Source organism: Saimiri boliviensis, chromosome 13, assembly GCF_048565385.1.
Source record: "Saimiri boliviensis isolate mSaiBol1 chromosome 13, mSaiBol1.pri, whole genome shotgun sequence".
Classification (NCBI taxonomy): domain Eukaryota; kingdom Metazoa; phylum Chordata; class Mammalia; order Primates; family Cebidae; genus Saimiri; species Saimiri boliviensis.
The window spans coordinates 91,144,658-91,165,067 of NC_133461.1; the positions used below are offsets into that span (position 1 = coordinate 91,144,658).

Consider the following 20,410-nt stretch of genomic DNA (forward strand, 5'->3'; position numbering starts at 1 on the left):
CTCTGCTACCTCTGAAGAAGCAATGGTCCTGTCCCCTTGTTTCATTTATTTATTTATTTTTATTTTTATTTTTATTTTTTTGCTGGTGTAGCACAATGCACCATGACAAACAATTTTAATAGAGGGACGGCAAAAAAAAAAAAAAAGTCTCTGTTGTAGCTTTTATTACAGTTTTTCTGTCATTGTTTGGTTATGTCCTCAGCTAATGGAGTATGCAGAAAATTAATATTATTCACTTCCCTTAATTATTAATTCAACAGATATTTATTGAGCAATTAGTATGTGTTGGGCACTGTGCTAGTTACTGTGCTTTCATAGTATAAAAGAACAGAGCCTCAGTGCTTAATAAGCTAAGAGTGTATTTGAAGAGTAAGAAAAATAAACAACATGTGGTCTAATAAATCAATGACAGAACTATTTTCAAGGTACAAACAAAGAACAAAGGAGTTGTGATGAACCCAACTGCTGGCCGAGAAGAGAAAAATGGGATTAGAAAAAGATCACGTGTTCATAACTCAGATTTATGTTACTTCTTTCCTGCCCATTGGTGTGATACAATGAAAAGATAATGGCTATGTATTAGTATATGAACAACCTCCATTATTACAATGGTACATAACATTGTAACCTCCAGTCACCTACCAGGAAAGTCATTCTTTAAATCTGTGTATTAAGATTAGCATGCCTACCTCACCAGAAAAGCTGACAATATCTACTTTAGATTATCATCCTATGACTTTCAATAGAAGTGATAACTGCCTTTGATATTTTAAAGCCTATTTACTCTAGAATCTCATTTTACATTAAAGCAATTTAATGTAGCATCATGAATATCTGATACTCTGAGGACTATCCCTGAGATGATCATGAGTGGCCTTAAAATGTTTTCTACCACCTCTTAAATAGATAATACCTTGGCATTTCAAAGTAACAAGAAAACTTAAAAAAATACAATAAAAACAGAACAGAAAATTCAGTTAATCAAAAAGAAACAGTACTACCTAATTAAAAATCTCTTCTAGCTCAAGCCTATCTAAAGAGTTACTAATGGAGCTAGATAAGGCATAATCATAAATTAAAACAAGAAGAAACCTGATGGTTAACTTTAGGAGGTGAATTTAAGTCCCTGGAATAAAGCCTTGCTATAGTTTGGGTGGTAAGTCTAATCAGATGTGGGCTTGGTATTGGTTTATGTGGTCCCTGTTCTGCTCCAACCAGGTAGCCATGTGACCCTGGGCAGAGCACTTGAACTCTGCAAAGTGAGGAGTTTTGATTTAATAGAGGGGTTTCACTAGTTCTGGAGTTTTTAATCTGGTAATAAGGTGTTTAAGAAAGTCCTGAACTCCCCAAAGTTGCATGAAAATTTGTAATAGGCATATGTGCATTTTTTCAGGGAGTCACCAATTTAGATTATTTCCATTCCGCCAAAAGATTAATAATCACTGAACCAGGTGATCTCTAACAATGCCTTGAGTCTAAAACATTTTAAGGTTTGCTGATTTTTACAGTTTAGTATTTTGGTCACATTTTCTCAGGGCATAAAAAGTATATGGAGTTAAATGGGTCTCCAAACTGACCCTTTTGTAGCCCTGAGTTGTCATTTATTTGCAGGGGGAGGGACAGTATTCAGTATTTTGTTCTGCTCGAGGGGTTTGGAACAGTGAACACAATAGCCGCAAGCCCTTTACTCATTTCCATTGTGCGTATTTCACTATAATTACATGTTTGTTCAAACACTATAGGCCAGTGTTGTTAGTACTCATCTGTAAGAGAATCACAAAACTGCTCTATTAGCCAGTTTTCACACTGCTCATGAAGACCTAACAGAGACTGGAAAGAAAAAGTGGTTTATTGGAACTTAGAGCTCCACATGGCTAAGGAGGCCTCAGAATCATGGCAGGAGGAGAAAGGCACTTCTTTTTTTTTTGAAATGGAGTCTCCCTCTGTCACCCAGGCTATAAAGTGCAGTGGTGCAATCTCTGCTCACTGCAATCTCGGCCTCCCAGGTTCAAGCGATTCTCCTTCCTCAGCCTCCTGAGTAGCTGGGATTATAGGCATGTGCCACCATGCCTGGCTAATTTTTGTATTTTTAGTAGAGATGGGGTTTCACCACGTTGGTCAAGCTTGTCTCAAACCCCTGCCTTCGTGAGCCGCCCACCTTGGCATCCTAAAGTGATGGATTACAGGCTTAAGTCAAGGCAGCAATAGAAAATGAGGAAGAAGCAAAAGCAGAAACCCCAGATTACCCATTAGATCTTCACTATAACAGGAATAGCATGGGAAAGGCTGGCCCCTATGATTCAGTTACCTCCCCCTGGGTCCCTCCCACAACATGTGGGAATTCTGGGAAATATAATTCAAGTTGAGATTTGAATGGGGATATAGCCAATTCATATCAACTGTTCTGAGGACAATTCTACTTTTTCATTACAGTTGTTTTAGATATAAACACTGAGATTCTTACATTTACATACCCAACACAAGTTCACAAGCCTCAAGTTTTCCTCAAGTTTCCAAAGGCTGACTCACTTAAGAATGGTAATCACCAGTAATGGGATTATAGTAGAACCCATGACTGGGTATATACCCAAAGGATTGGAAATCCGTCTACTATAAAAACACATGCACCCGTATGTTTATTGCAGCACTATTCACAATAGCAAAGACTTGGAACCAACCCAAATGCCTATCGATGACAGACTAGATAAAGAAAATGTGGCATGTATACACTATGGAATACTATGCAGCCATAAAAAAGATGAATTCGTGTCCTTTGCATGGGCATGGATACAGCTGGAAACCATCATTCTCAGCAAACTAACACAGGAGCAAAAAACCAAACACCACATGTTTTCACTTATAAGTGGAAGATGAACAATGAGAACACATGGACACAGGGAGGGGAACATCACACACTGGGGCCTGTCAGGGGGTTGGGGGCTAGGGGAGGAACAGCATTAGGAGAAATACCTAATGTAGATGACAGGTTGATGGGTGCAGTAAACCACCATGGCACATGTATACCTGTGTAACAAACCTGCACGTTCTGCACATGTATCTCAGAATGGTAAACACCAACAGGCTACCTATTGGTGTTTTGCTTAAATCACAACTTAAACCAAAGGGTCAAAAATGATTCCACAATAAGTGTTTTCTGTTTTCCACACTCCACATGCATGCCCAACTCTCATACTCACAAGTATCCTGGTCTCAAAAGGCATCTCTGGACTATTTCAGCATAAGGCCTCAGTCTATATCAGCACGGAACACGGCCATGACTTTTGAAATTAGATACATCCTCATTCCTCCATTCTGTCCCATGGATTTCAAAGAGACCTCCAGGCAGGTCTGCAGGTATTGCAGGGATTAGAGGTATGGAGAGGCAGGGGAAGGATTTTTGAACCAATGGGTTGTAGCACATATGTGAGAGTGTATATGAGACAGAAGGGAGAAGAGAGAATGAGTTTTTACACGAATTCTGTATTTTAAAAAATGATCTTGGCTGTACTTGGTTAATTTCTCTTTAATTCCTTTTGGTCTGTTACACACAGTACATGATTCCTCTCATAGCCTCTTCTGATTTTGCAAACTTCTCTCTGGGAGCAAAATCTCTTACTCACTCAAGATGTTTGGGTTTGAATCCATTTAAATAGCTGTCTCCTTAGCTTTTTCCATTGTGCTTGAGAGTGGGCTCCTGTTCTTACCTGGGTTTCCTCATTCAAATACATTCTACCTAGATGACAACATTTTCTCTGCTGCACTCTCAAACAGCAAGCTGTGAGTTGTAACAGAAAAGGTAGGGACTTCAAAGTACTTTTAAAAAGCTCTGGTTTGGAAAGCTAACTTTTCCATTTTTAAGCTTTGTGATCTTCAAAATATTTTATAACTACTCTGAGTTCATGGTAATTACAACTCCGAGGTAGAGTATATATATAAATTCTGGAGCTCAATTTTCAATATGTCTGCTTTTCTAAGAGAGTAGGAATTTGGGCCATCTTTGTAGCCCTGTATCAAACACAAGACCTGGAACCCACTAGGCTATGAGTGAACATTTGCTGACTGAGCGAGTAATCCTTAATGTCCTTTTTGAAGCTAGGAATAAACATACCTTGTGAGGTTGTTCTGAGAAATAAATGAAGTAATTCTTTCTTTCGGCAAATATTCATTGCTGCATATAAATCACCAATCAGTAGGTTTAGGATGCAGTGGACATGCAATACACATTTATTCTCTTTTTGCTTTCTTTCTCCTTTCTAGGACTTACTATAGGAGGGTGCCAGGGGTATCCTCCTCCTTCCTGTTGCCAGTACTGGCCTTTTGGACTGTCCTCCTCACCCCGCCTCCCCGAGTGGTATAAATACATAACTTTTGTCTGTGGCTAACCACAAGAACTCAACTTACCTGGCACCTCAGCTGTCATGGATCAAGGACTGGCTTTCATCCTTCTATCTGCAGGACAGTTCCCCAGGTGGCCTTGGGCTGATCCAGTTCTGCCCTGTTTCTCACTTGTAGTTCTCCAGAATAACTGTAGAATGTGCTGCAAATGCAGCGTCCTGTGAAAAGAGAGGAGCTGGTTGGAACAGCCAGGGCTCTCTTCCGGCCTCTCACTCCCGAAAACAGGATTTCCTTGCATGCTTTAGCCCAGGGTGTCCTGTTGCTCCGGGGTACAAAACCCAGGGCAGGCTGCTTTGTGAGATGCCTCAGCTGTGGTGCAAGCAGAGCATGTACAGAAGACACCCCATCTATCCTAGGCAGCTTTCTTGAGCTGGGGAACTGTCTCACAGTGGAACCTCATATTCTCTCGCTCCCTGCTACCTATCTGTCAGTAATAAATCCACTTCATATAACTTGTGTGTGGGTAATCTGTCTCATGGACTCAGCTAAAGTGGTAACCAGGATCCAGTGACACAGTCAACCAGCTTCACACCTGCTGCTGTTACAGCAATGCAAGAGTGAGACTGGAGTCCAGAGTCTTCAACCTGGAGTCAGGGAACACTGGTTTGAGTTGGTTTCTATGTTTCTTTGGGACTAACTTTTACATTCCATAAAACAAAGAAGTTGAATTTGTTGATTTCTCAGGTGCTTCCTCTTTTGAAGTGGAGAACAAATCTGGTGCTTCATCTCATAGACTACATTTGCAGAGTTTGCTTTCATTACAAGTATTACTTCTTCACCTCAACTGAAAACTTTTACAGGCAGAAATTCTGACAAATATTCCTATATCCCTCACGTGCCCAGAATAATTAATTAATCAGCGAAATGGGTAAGAATTTTTCACACTTGTGTAATAGCCTGTAGGGCTTAAAAATCAAACTGCATTTAATCAAGGTTCATACATTCCATCTGGGACATTTAAAACATTATAATGTAATGTATTCCACTTATGTCAAAATATTTAGCAATGACTAGATTACATATATGTTGTTTTAGGCCTAAAATCAAACATTTAGAGTCACATTTATTTCCCAGTGAGGACTTGCACAGGTGAAAACTTGATCACCCTGGAATTCATTTTATGAAAGACATATGCCTTTCTTATAAACATCTATCAGTTTTCAAGCAGGAAAGTTTCCACATGGTGAAACTGAAACATTCTTGTCTCTGGGGAAAAGTATTTTGTAAAATCTGTGGAAGATAAACTGAAATAAAAGAAATACCATGCCCAAATCAAAGAAAGCCACCAGGAGTTACAATCTCCCCTGCAACAAAGTATATTTCAACTGGGCTTCTTTGGGCAAAGTCTACCTGTTTTAGCCTCCCTCTCACACTAGCAAATCCCGTAAGAGTGCCTGCAAGATGCAAATAAAGGTGGCTGTGATGAAGCTGGGCTTCGCAGAGACGAGGGTAGCGTCTATCAGCTCAGTGACTCTGCTTTCTGCCCTGGCACAATAAACTGTTCCAATTTAATGGCCTTCTCTTAGGTTGAAGCGTGCAAAAATATAGCAGAGCATCTTGAAATGAGACTCTGTGTGGCTCACTCCAGTGCTGAGCTCCAGAGATCTGGAGCATCACTCTCAAGGTGGTGAAGGAAAATAAGACAAGGGAAGTTGCAATAAAGAAACCTGAGTGCTTAAGAGCATTCTGTCCAAGTTGTTTTCCATTAAAGGTAACATTCATCTTCAACTTCCCCTGCCTCCTCGGGGCCTCTCATTTCTACACCTGCTATCTTGGTCCAATTGTAGCTCTGACAGTGATTTACCAAACACTTAGATCTTGTTTATCCTTTTTTTTTTTTTTCGTTTGCCATAGCTTGTTTTTCAAACATTAAATCTCTGTGAAATGTCCAATTTAACCTGCCTTTCCCAATAAGGTTTATGGCACTCTAAGACTATGAACATAGATACTAAATTACTTAGTATTATGTAACATCAGTATCCACAAAAAAGGTGTTATTTCATTCGGAAATGTTGAGGCAGTATCTTTAACCTCAAAGTGACTATTTGTTCTCAGTAAATTTTTCCATTTTAGGTTTGTTCTCCCACAGTTGATTATATAAATGGCTATTCCAATTTAGTTATATTACTCACTATATAATAAATTTTACTTGCTGACATTTATATAATTATTTTCCAGTTATTTAACTCACAAGTACTATTTTCCTACTAACATATTTATTGCTGGAATACTGTTCTGATTTGCTTCTCATATACTCAATCCTATCACTGTGTGAAAATGTTCTCTCTTCTCAACTCTGTCCCCTATTTCTATTCAGCAGCCCTAAGTTATTGTAAACTTTTTAAAGTTCTATTTGTCCACACTAATTGCCAACCAACATTAATTAAAATAAAATGAACCAATTTAGAAAGGAATGGGTGAGGTGATGACAACCAACTAATTTTAACAACAATGCCATAAAAATAATTTTAAACAAAAATCTTGATATTGAAACCAAAAAACAGGTTTTGTATATTGTGAACAACAGAGAAGGCCACATAGTCTTTGGAAACAGATCAGTTTCATTTCCAGCTTCTATGAATTGAAGGCTCCTTGGAATTCCTCTTCTGGGTGTTTCAATTATTATCAAATACTGCTACCCTACACTGAGGGAACTCTTTCCTTTCAACTGAGAGCTGGTAAGCATATTCTTCACTACACTCTAGGTCTTCATTTTAGTGGGGATGGCAGGTTTGCTGATTGGTTCCAGTGAACTGGCATAATGTGTTTAAGTCAATGGATGATGTTTGCTGGAAGGTAACACCTTAAAGGGAGCTCAACATTAATGATCTAAAAATATGTCTCATCATCTGGCCTTCAAAGCAGTTTCACTTTTGACTTCTCTATTTTGACCAAAGCCTTGTTATTTTTCCAGTTCTCATTGCAAAAATAATAACAATAATTTGTTCAACACATTATTTATTGAGCATCTTTTTTATATGCCTGACTATTCTAGGTACCAGGGATACATCAATGACAAAAGTAGACAGAAGTCCCTGGTCTTAGGGATCTTACATTCTAGAGAAAAAGGGACAATGTATGATAGGTAATTATTTTATGTAAAGTATAATGATGCGATGATAAATATTGAGTAATTTACTATGATAAAACGATGGTAAATTATTTGTATGCATTACATTGTTTAATCCTTACAAGAGAGAAAACTGAAAGGTGTGAATTTTTATTCTCATTTTACAGATGATTTTACAGAGATTTAAATAAACTGACCAAAGACACAGGACAAGTGAGCAGCATGGCGAGGGACTGAACCTTGATTGCTCCTGACTTCAAATCCTGAGATTGTAACTACGGTACTCCACTGCTGCTCAGATGAGGTTAATGACTTCTTCATTCTATATTTTTATGACATGTTGTATTGACTCTTCTTCATTTTGCTGTTAGCATTCCAGTAGAAGCTTTCTGATTGCTTCCTCATTGCAGGCTGATATGTTTTGGCTGTGTCCTCACTCAAATCTCATGTTCAGTTGTAGCTCCCATAATTCTCACGTGTTGTAGGAGGGACCTGCTGGGAGATAAGTGAATCATGGGGGCAAGTTCCCCCATACTATTCTCGTGGTAACGAATACGTCTCCCGAAATCTGATGGTTTTATAAGGGGAAGCCCTTTTGCTTGGCTGTCATTTTCTCTTGTCTGCGGCCATGTGAGATGTGCCTTTAGCTATCCACCATGATTGTGAGGCCTCCCCAGCCATGTGGAACTGAGTCCATTAAACCTCTTTTCGTTTATAAGTCACCCAGTGGCAGGTATGTCTTTACCAGCAGCATGAAAACGGACAAATGCACATCTGTTTCTAGCATCTCCTGCATCTGATGTAGTCATTTTATTACAATGAGAAGTGATATTCTCTTTCAGAATGAGAGAAATTTATAATTTCTGCAGTTTTGTCAGTTTTCCACTGTACACACATTGCTTTTTGAAACCTTCATGTTGGCATGCAAAGGTCTCTTCAATGTCACCTCAATCTACTTTCCAACCTCGTCTTTAAAAACTACCAATTTGGAATTTTCATTCGAGATTCACCATTTTCAAACCTCCCAAATAGAGCATGAAAATCCCACCTGTGGGGTCTGTTTCGCACATCTAGAATTCCTTCACCTAAAACCTAGTTTACCATCACTCCGTAAGAACGTTTTTGACCATTCAGCTTCACAATGACTTTTGCAGTCTCTGTTGTCCTGAAGTTTATCATGTAACTCATTTTATATTGCGATGTGTTTTGCAAGGTATCATTTTCAGAATACTCATTTCCAAAATTTTATGTCAGGAATAATAATTCCCAAAACTTTAAAAAATTTTAGGCACAACTCACATGGAAGCAAGGCCAGCCTGAATAGCTGACAGCCGTAGGGTTGCTCGCTTCACTCATCAGCACACCCATGGTTCAAATTCCTTGACGGTGCTCTCTTCTTACTTCTCCACCTCCATTTGCCTTTAAATATGTGATGATTTATTCTTCCACTTCATTCTGGCCTTACTTTCCCTTAGATCTGAGCACCTAATGCTCTCATTTCTCATCCCACTCTAGCACTGGTCCAAGGAAAGTGTGCTCTGGCAGTGAGGTGGTGATAAGCTATAAGAAAATCCAAGCCTTTATCTAGCCATTCCTCATTTTGAACCTCTGTCACTGATTCTCTGTTTCCAGGAATGATCCCAGTCTTGCCCTATCTGCTTTCCCTCTTTCTCCTGACCCAAGGCGCAATAAGGCGCTGTCATTTACCTTACTAAATTTGACAGTACTCTAGCCCAAATTTTAATTTTTTTTTTTTTGCTATTTAAGAGATTAGTGAGAATTTACCTTTAAGAATCTGTGTGTAACCTTTTTATCTACTGTGTCTTAATGAAAAATGTAGAGATCAATATTTGTTTTGGTATTCACTGAAATAGTGAGATGAAAAGGTGATAACACGTGCTAAACCCTAACAATATGCCAAACAATATTTCAGGCATTTTACAGGTATTGACTCAATAATCACTAGAATCTGATGAAATGGGTGTTGTAATTATTTCTATTTTATAGATGTAGAACCTGAGGCATAAAATGAAGAAACTTGCCCCAGATTATACAAATATTAAGCAATAGGATAAAACATCAGACAATCTGGTCCCAAAGACAGTTCTCCGATCCTCTGTGTTATGGCTTTAAGTGCTACAACTTCTAACAAAAAAGAAAGCAAAAGTGCCCTAGGACTTTATGAGTAAAGAAATGATCTATCTATGAGGCTGTCCAGGACAAGCCATGACTGCAGGTGTTCATACAACTTTTTACCCTTTGACTCCCTGAGGAGTTTATCTTTGCTTCTCATCCTGCTGGAGTCCTTGCCTCGGGCCAGAAGAGTTATCATTAGAGGCAGGCGGGAGACAGCCCTTCTGTATTGAAAAAAAATGCTCTCTAGCTAGGCCTAGTAGCTCATGCTTGTAATCTCTACGCTTCGGGAGAATGAGACAGGAGGATCGTTTGAGGCCAGGGGTTTGAGACCAGACTGAGCAACAAAGAGAGACCACATCACTACAAAAAAAAATTAAAAAATTAGCTGGGCATGGTGGCACATACCTATAGTCCCAGCTACTCAGGAGGCTGAAGTGGGAGAATTCCTTAAGCCCAGAGTTTGAGGATGTAGTAAACTATGATCATGCCACTGCACTTCAGCCTGGGAGTCAGAGAAAGATCCTGACTCTAAATAGATTAAAAAGTTAAAAAAAAATTTTTTTTAAATGCTCCCATGTTACCTGTGATAGACTGAGTTTCTAATATACTTTTTCTACATAATTTCAGGTAATTTATGAACCAACTAAATTTATTGTTTTGTTACAAGTTGATGGAAAATTCGTTTGCATTCAAACCAAACGTTTAAAAGATAAAGTCAGCAATGCCTATGTTTCTTCCATCCTATTACATACTGTAAACTAGCAGATCTTGGGAGAACCTTGCTGGGTACCTATTGGATTTGACTGAGAGATGCCTCATGATTTAAGTTCACATTCCTCTGCCCTCTTACCATGACCACCATTTCACAGACAGATGCCACTACTTCCTAAGGGGTCAAGAGGGAGGCTGTTCTCACCAACCCAAAAAAGATGAACAATAAATATGAGTATTTGAGATTCTGAATTCTCCCTCAAGCTGCTGCACAGAAAACACTCCTTATTGGTGAGGTTTCACTTATGCTGATCTATTCCAGTCTCCTTTCATTTGATGCATAAGACTTTTATTTATTGTCCGAGACTAAATGAGACTGCCCTGCTGGGCAGGAGAAGCAGAAGAACAAGAGAACAAGTAAAAACCAGTCTTCTCTTAGCACAACTCTACTTGTTCACCTCTTTATTTTAGGATATAAAAGTATAAATTTAAACTATTTTCATGATCTGTTGCTCAAGTAGTTAACAAACGATTAAACTGTAATCTAAAAACTTATGTTTTAGTAAGAAAATAAACAATGCAATGGGCCGGGTGTGGTGGTTCATGCCTGTAATACCAGCACTTTGGGAGGCCAAGGCAGGTGGATCTTGAGATCAGGAGTTCAGGACGAGCCTGGCCAAGATGGTGAAACCACATCTCTACTAAAAATACAAAAAAAACTAGCCAGGCGTCGTGGCGGGTGCCTGTAATCCCAGCTACTCAGGAGGCTGAGGCAGAGAATCACTTGAACCCAGGGGGTGGAGGTCGCAGTGAGCTGACACCATGCCACTGGACTCTGGTCTGGGTGACAGAGCAAGACTCTCTCAAAAAAGAAAAAAAAAAAAATGCAATGAAGGACCTTGAAACAAACAGTCATGTAGCCATTCTATTTTTCAGAAAGAAAAAATACTTTTATTCATACATATTCATAGCTGCCTAAATTATTGCTTTTTCATAAATAGTAAGAATGCGAAAACATCAAATTACTTTTCTTGAAATTTGCATAAGCAAAATAAAAGATGTACAATGCAGTTCTACTCCTGAACAAAATGTCCCTCATTAATACAGTAATAGATCATAATAATGCTACCTTTATAAAAAGAAATAGAGATAGACAAATTTAGCACAAATTTTCTCAATGAATAAAAAAGGCAAAAAGTAGTATATGTAGTCATATTTTTCCATTTACTGCTGCACATGATCTTCATTTAAAGTAACCATACCACTATAATTATGTAAGGATTACACAAATATCACCTTAGAATAAATAAGATAGCTTTAAACATCAACATAGGAACAGCTTGTGCACTCCCTTTCTCTGTTTTATATGATCTCATACAAATTTTTGTGGCATTTTTAGATAGATCAGAAGAAAAATTAATCTGGCATTTAAATCAACCTTACATTGACTCTCCACATCGTCTGTATAACAGGGTGGCAGGGTGAATTTGTGATGTAAAAGTCCCTGTCTGCCCCACCTGCCTTGGTCCATGAGAAAAGATGTACCCAACACTCTCATCCTCGGTTCTTGGGTCCCACTGAATGGAACTGGCTTGAAGAAATCCTTGTATATTAGCTTAAAGGGATCTAAATTATTTGAAAAGGATGGATGTTATTGAACCGCTTCAGTTTCCCTAATGTTATGTGAGAGCCCAAAGGCAAAAACTGATCAGCAGGGTCCACAGATTGATTTATGCGCAAGATTTATTTTCCTGCTTCAACCTGAAGAGGACTTCCAAGCGGGCTGCAAGCCAGAGAACAACCAGGTGCAAGGGAAGCTCACATCCTTTTACTTGACAGACTACCTCATCAGTAAACACAGGAAACAATCGTTCCTACCAAATGTCCTTGAATGTGAATAAGCTGCTTCATGGATCAAAGTGTCCCTTTCCTTTATCTCTCTGAATCCCAGACTCTTAACCTTTGAAAGTGCTTTGTGAGCTTTGAATCTGTGGTTTCCACCTAAGTTGGTGATTAAAACAACATAATACCAACATTCCCTTTGTGATAAACTAAAAATCATTCTTAAAAAAGAAAAATTAAAGGGTTATTCAAACAACTTACAAATTTACTTGCCATTAGCACTTCTATTGTTTTTGATAACTGCCATTAAGTATGGATTTGTAGAGTTTTTGCTGTAGTGAGAGAGTATAAAATAATGGAAAGAAAACACTTTGAAATCTAACATCTTATGGGTTCTGTTGTTTAGTAGCTATCGGTAGCTATATAATCTTGAACAAGGTGCTTAATCTTTCCAATCCTTATCTAAATCTGAAAGCATAAAGCAACACACTGCCCCTCATTAGACGACAAAGGTATATTGGCTTCAGACACTCAAAATGGTATTGATTTTTATATATTCACACATGGTCCTTTGGTTTTATTATGAAAAATATGTGCCACTGGAATAAAGTCTATTCAGCAGAGATTTTTGTTTTTTAGATGAATACACAGAAACTTTGGTGATGGGATTGACAAAGGACAATTTATCTATCATCAGATTTCACAGATTCACTGCAGTCGTGATCTCTTCACCTGCGGATTTCACCGCTGCATTGGAGACGATATGGTGCCATGGTCCTGGGAAGAGGCTTACAGTCAGACTTCCCTGCTTTCAATTCTAGTTTTGCCCTTGCCATTTACTTAATCTCTGTCATTTTCAAATTATATTTCTGCTTAAATGACGCTTTTCCCTCTGTAGCACTGTGAGAGATCACAAAGGTGCATTTACATGGACACGGTGGGGTTTAAAACTGAGGTGTATATGCATTGTCTGTTTCTGTCGTTCTCCTTTTCTTTCCCAGTTTTTTTGATGGCCAGGAGAAAGCTGTATCTGTGATAAAAGTCAGTGCATTGAAAAAAATCTCCCTTCTGGCTACAACTGGCACATTTGAGCATGCTCTGGGCAGGGCCCTTAGCAGATATTCTGAGTCCTCGCAACTGAGTGGCTTTGTGCAAAGCTGCCTTGCTCACTTATGACTATAACACTGAATAAAATCCAGAGGGCTTGAGGAATTAGCCAGCCATAGTATTTGTTGGTATATGAATTTTGGGGGAAACTGCAGCAATTATCTCAAAAACCCCCAGAGACCTAAACACTGTTCATAGAATATGGTATTTTACAACTTATTGTACCTAGAATATCTTTAATAGTAATATGGCTTCCAGAAAGCGCTCTCATATTAGTAGGCAGCTAGAATTAGATGCCAAAGACAAAATAACAAAACAGGATTTTGTGAAGGTAAAATTTTTTCCAGTGTCCTCACTGCCAACCCAGGAGGAATGAGCCCCTCTCTCTATCCTGTGTATTCTGCAAATCAACAGTGCCCTGCTCGGTTTGTGCTACTGATTTTTGCATGACTGCTACCTGCAAGCTGCTTGAGGTCAGTGCCATATTCACTTCTGTATTCCCACGGCCTAGCATACAAAAAGTTTTTACAGGCCAGGCATGGTGGCTTCCGACACTCTGGGAGGCTGCGGATGGAGGATTGCTTGAGGCCAGGAGTTCAAGACCAGTTCTGGCAATCTAACTAGACCCCATCGCTACAAAAAATTTTTTTAAATAAAAAGTTTTTACAGGAAAATAAATGGATGGATAATCATGAAGTCTGCAAATTTGAGAGGCATCATTTAGGCCATTTTTGTTACCATTTAGGACATTGATATCAGTGTATTAAAAGTGAAGAAGCCAGGAGCAGTGGCTCACACCTATAATGTTAGCACTTTGGGAGGCCGAGGTGGGCAGACTGCCTGAGCTCAGGAATTCAAGACCAGCCTGGACAACACAGTTAAACCCCGTCTCTACTAAAATACAAAAAATTAGCCAGGCATGGTGGCTGGCGTGCACGTGTAGTAACAGCTAATCAGGAAGCTGAGGCAGACGATCACTTGAACCTGGGAGGCAGAGGTTGCCATGAGCCAAGATGGCGCCACTGCACTCCAGCCTGGGTGACAGAATAAGACTCCATCTCCAAAAAAATAAAGTCAAGAAGAGAGAAAGTACACTGTTTCAAAAACAGTACTTCTTAGGACAACAAAGTTTTCTCTTTAAGAGACTAAAATCATATGACATGGGTATTTCTGGGTTTCACTTCATTTCTCCTTGGGTGATCTTTGTTACCTGAAAAGTGGTAAGGAATTAGTTTTACTTTCTCTGTCACTGGCCCTTATCTGCTGTCACCTGCGTTCCTCTCCACGCTTACATCCAACATGAAGACTTGCCCATGACGGACATCTTCCTCAAGACTCTATGTCAATCATTTTACTCCTTTCTGTGGGTGAAACTCAGACCTTTCTGCAAGAGTAGATTTTTGTCCCCACAGGTTCTTTTGTGTAAGAACGCAGGCATATTAGTTACTGGCAAAGTGAATATATCTCAAAACAAGTGGTTCTTTTTTTTTTTTTTTTTTTGCTTGTTTTGAGATAGACTGCTTAAAGTGAGATTTAGTAAAGAATATTTGTTAGTTGAGTTTGGACCCAGTTCTTCAGAAGACAACAACAACAACAACACACAACTACCCTGCTTCTGCCCTGCCCGCATGCCTCACCCTCCATGAACACATGGCAAAGCTTTTGATTTTTATCCTGTTTCACCAAAAGTCCTGCATTGATCACGCTAGGTATTCATAGGAGTCAACTTTCGGTTTACTTATTTTAATTCGCCCTCTTAGGAAGGGAAGATGGAGTAGGCATTGAAGCAGAGCACATTTCAAGAATTCACCTGGCTACAATAATAATGGGCTTTTCAAGCAGTGAGATTTGAGCCTTTTACAGACTACCGCTGTCCATTTATTTAAAACTATCATAGTAAATCCAATTAATATGCCTAAAATGTGCTGCTTTTACTTTTGTTTGTTCTCTTATTAAATTAGATCTCTTTTGCTCCTACCCTACTCTGGAGCTCTGATATTTCAATTACTTCAATTATTATTTTGTAGAGAAACAAACTACTCATCAAAAGCTGGACATAACTTCTTTGTTACTCTCACTCATTACTTTTATAAGGGCACAGATGACACTCTCCTTCAAAAGCTGTTTGACTTACGAAAATGATTAATTCATATTCAAGTTGCTACACTAGTATTTTAAAAATATGTAATTGTCTACTCTCACATTAGAGTGAACTAACTATTCAAGCAAATAGCTCCCAAAACTTCAGTGTGTTAGGCATAAGGTTTATTTCTAGTTCACATACAACTGAATATGAGCAAGCAAGATCTAAAAGGCAGAAAAAGTAAAATTATTTTAGACTACAATATATTTGATCAGGAAAGAAACCTCGATTGTCTTCTATTTGACATTTGATTAACAGTTATTTACGTACCCTTTGTTTTGCTACTGTAAATAATCAGGATCAACCTGAATAATAAAAACTTACTAATGTTTTATAAATATTAGATGAAGATGAAAATTATATGTATCCTTAACCGAAATTTATTCCACCTTCTACTTTATTATCAGAAGAAAATTAATTGGTAGTTAGTGTTCCTCTTACAAACACAGCATTTATTTTTCATGCTTCCTTCTTGGAAACATAACTTATAATTTGAAACTGAACATTTGGTCTGTGCAAACCTTATTTGTAGAAACATTTCAATGGTCAAAATGAAATTTTCCATTTTAAGAGGTTGAGGCAGGAAGATCACTTAAGACCAGGAGTTTGAGAACAGCCTAGAAACATACTAATACCCTATCTCTACAAAAAAATTTAAAAATAGCTCAGTGTGATGGCATGTGCCTGTATTCCCAGCTACTAAAGAGGCTGAAATAGGAGGATTGCCTTAGCCCTGGAGGATCATTCTCCAGTGAGCCAAGATCACACTGCTGTACTTCAGAGAGGATGACAGAGCAAGACCTTGTCTCTAATTAAGTGAATACATAAATAATTTTTTGTACTTAGGACTGGAGTAAATCAAAATCTTACACATCTATTCTCTCAAATTTAAGGATGAGAATGTGTCTTATCTGGAAGGCTATTTAGTATAGTCATTGAGTTTTTCTTGGCAATGTATCAGTTGTCAATTTTTCCATTCAAATGGTAACAGTAAGGGGAGGGGATATTGGCAGAAGAAATATGCTATTACAAATGTGCTCAAAGAATAAAATACAGTTGTGAAAACGTGGATGGAGAAGCAGTGACTACCTATTACTGACCTTGATACTCAAAGCAGAAAACACTATATTGATATATATTTGGATTGGGCTTCAATTTTCTATTTCACAGGATTCCATGATTGGGTTTAAGCTTACCATGCTATTTGTTTTGTTTGTCTCATCTGCTCCTTATCTTATTTAGTCTTCCTTTCCTGACTTCTTGTACATTAAACAAGTATTTTATAGTTTTCAATTTTTTTCTTCTTTTTTTTTTACATTTTTGATGGTTCTTTAGTGACTAAAGTGTGTCTCCTTCGTTTATTATTATCCACTGTAAAAACTTTATCACAGACCGAGTTCGGTGGCTCTCACCTATAATCTCAGCACTTTGGGAGGCCAAGGTAGGCAGATCACTTGAGGTCAGTTGTTTAAGACCAGCCTAGCCAACATGGTGAAACCCCGCTCTACTAAAAATAGAAAAATTAACCAGGCATGGTGGTAGGCACCTGTAATCCCAGCTACTCAGGAGGCTGAGGCAAGAGAGTTGCTTGAACCTGGGAAGCAGAGGATGAGCCAAGATGGCAGGCACCTCTGCACTCCAGCCTGGGTGACAGCTAGACTCTGTCTCAAAAAACAACAACGAAAAAATTTTATTTACTCCTTTTGTTTGTCCTATTTCATATTTAATTTCTATATCTAGCATAAACCTTATTATTTTTGCTTCCGACAGTCAGTAATAGTCTTTTAAAAAAAAACATACACATCCACACCCACACCCACCCCCCCACACACACACTTTACATTTATCAACATATTTGCTACTTCTGGTGCTCTTCATTTCTCACTGAAGATATGGACTTCCATCATCATTTACCTTTAACCTGAAGAGTTTTCTTTAGTACTGTGGGCATTCTGTAAGAAATTCGCTCAGCTTGTGTTTTATCTGTAGTTTCAAAGAATAATTCTGCTGAATATCAGAATCTAAGTTGATAGTTACTTTCTTTAGCACATTAAAAATGGCACCCCATTGTGTTTTTTGATTTCCATTTTTTTATGAGAAGAAGTCAGCTTTTATTTTTAACATTTTTCACTTGAATTTAGCAATGAGACTTTATTCTCTGACTGCTTTTAACATTTTCTGTTAACTTTTAAAATTTTGTTTTTCAACAGCTTGACTCTGACATGCCTAGATATGGTTTTCACTGTAATTGTCCTGCTTTAAGTTCACTGGGCCTTTGGGTTCTGCAGATTGATACTAGTATTAACTTTGTTTAAAAAAAAAAGTCAATCATTGCCTCTTGTCTATTTCTTTTTTTCAATTCTTTATCTCTTCTCCTAGGATTCCAGTGTTAATCTAGATATATTACCTCATGGGTCTTGGTTCTATTTATTATTTTTCCTCTTTTGACTCAGTTTAGATAGTTTCAATTCACTAATCCTTTCTTTTGCTGTGTAATATCCTTCTATAGAAGGTTGCATAATCTTTATTGAATTCCAATAAACTTTGTACTTCAAAATTTGAAAATTTCAGTTTTATAATTATTTAGTTTTTATAAATGTCATTTTTTCCTGAACAATTCCACAGTATTGAACATTTCATATATCTTTTCTTCTAAACTTACTAATGTATTTTAATAGTATTTTCAAAGCACACTTTGAGACTCTGGGATCTAAGTACCACTATATCTCCCTCCACTTCTTAGCTCCCTCCCTAGGCAGTCATGGTTCATTTAACAAAATATGCTCTGTGGGAGACCTGGAAAGCTGGGATGATTAATTTTGCATTTGGGGTATTTCATATTTTAATTCCTCATGATAAACCACATGTTCATGAAAAATTCAACTGTGCTTTCTTTGTGCTAATAAAGCCTCCCTGCCTTTGATAAAATTGTTTTTCTGCCCTTCTGTAACAAACAAGGCTGTGGCCACCCCCTATATGTGAGCAAATGCTTGTTCTATGATTTAACAAGGCCTCATTCTTCTCTGAAATTCAGTTCATTTTGAACTTTTCATCTATAGCTCTTAGAAAGCTTTAGCAAAAAAAAATAATGATTTAGTTTACCCAATGTTTTCTAGTTACGGAAAGAACAACCATATTTTATTGCTTTCTATGTTCTTACTGGAAATGGAACATACTCATTAAGGTTTTAAAGACATTATGTTTCTATGATCTTACTGTAAATTGTTTTCAAGATAAGCTTGTTAAAGGTCTATTTTTCAACCCTGCCTAAGAATTTTCAAAAATATCTGGAATAGCAAATATTCTTTCTTAAAATTGAGTCTGTACTTTTGAAACCTGGAAGCAGGTAGAGCCTGTCCAAATTTTTCAGAGATGAAGGGGACTATATGTGTGCATGAGGCCTGTCTTTAAGTCATGTAAAACCCTCAAATTTTTCCTATCAGATTATTTCAAGAGATTAACAGGTTTCAGGCAGTTTAATATACAGCCAAGAAAAACATTTTGTGTTCCTTGTCAAGACCCATGGAGGCAAAACTATTTCTATTGCATATTTAAGTCAGCTAAAACACTGGGAAGAGAAAATATTTTCTAGCAGCTAGTAACTAGGGGATATTGTAGAATTGCTTCCTTTAGAACTCTTTCAAATTGACAGGGGTTGATTTGATTTTTTCAAAAAATTAATAATTACCTTTCTTCAGGTAATAGTCTCTCTCAATTATTATTGCTTAGCTTCTCAGCAACCAATCAGTTTCTATTTTTTTCTCTACCTGTTCCATTTGTTCTAATTTATTTTATCCTTGAAATATTTCGTGGGGTAGGGTGGAGATGAGGAAAGGCAGGGAATCTATTTAAAATAGTGTTTTATTGTTTAGTGAGCTAATATAAATATTTCTCAAGGTTAGACTATATGAACTATTTTTATAGACTTGATAAGTAAATTAAAATATAAATGAATAGATAACATTTTTTAGAGTTTCACAAAAGCCTCAAAAGTCAAATTTTATAAAGGTTCTTGTGGATAACATTATATTTGTTTTTTTATTACTTAGTAGAAGGAATTAAATTCATTATAGCAGACAGAAGAAACTCACTTCACAAATACACCAGAAATGTATGAAATGTGTGTTATCAAATTAACCAGTTCATGGACTACAAAATAATGAAACAGCTGGAAGTAGATTAAGGAAAAATGAACATCACCTAGAAATTATAGACTCCAGGAAAAATTATTCAACGACATCTCTTCTAGGTATGGTAAATGAATGACCTCTTACTGCCTTTCATTGGGGAGGAGCTATGTGTCTGTATTTTAATGTAGGAGGGTTGAATCATGATAAATGAGTTTGGAATCACAGTGTGAAAAGAAGAGCACATCTCTTTTGAACATCTAAGAAGAAAACTATACAAGATAATTTTTTTAAATTGTCCATTCAGCTCACAATTCTTCTCTGAAAATTATATACCCTCCCTCCACCTAAGGAGCAGGTACCAATAGCTATGTTTGTGCTATCTTACTGATAATTTCTCAGATAATACTTTTTGGGACTGAAGTAGACACAAGAAGAGTTAATCAGATTCTTTCAAAAGTAAGTTTGAATTGAGAGGCATAAAAACTGAGAACAATGAATCACATTAATGGCAGAACAATAAAGGGAACATAGGTTTCTATCCCTGAGATTCCAGACAGTATATTTTCAATAAAATATATTTTTGTTTGTTTAGGCTTGACTAATGTGGTTTTCTGTGATATACAACCAAGAGAACCAAGCCAAAGATCCCCAGCTTAAAAGCAGTTTTAAATCCTCTTGAGTATCTCTTCCATTTTTGAGACTAGAGAACTGAGACTTGAAGAGTTTTCTGCAATTTCACAAAGTTACAAAACTATCTGAAGGCCAGATACCTGACTTGAGGCCTGGTATAATACCCATAATACATTTTCAAGTTAATATCTTTATATGATGAAGGAAAAAATAAAGCACGTTTGCTTTATGATAGAGCCTGAAAGT

The 20,410-nt window shown here is 37.5% G+C and overlaps 1 long non-coding RNA gene across 1 annotated transcript in view; it reads right to left on the minus strand.

The window, feature by feature from the left end:
* The window catches only part of LOC141580846 (uncharacterized), a 181,817-nt gene that overhangs the window by 136,168 nt on the left and 25,239 nt on the right, over positions 1-20,410 (minus strand). Inside the window, exon 3 of the long non-coding RNA XR_012513226.1 lies at positions 4,402-4,553. This is a non-coding gene — a long non-coding RNA (uncharacterized LOC141580846). The remainder of the gene's footprint in view (positions 1-4,401; positions 4,554-20,410) is intronic.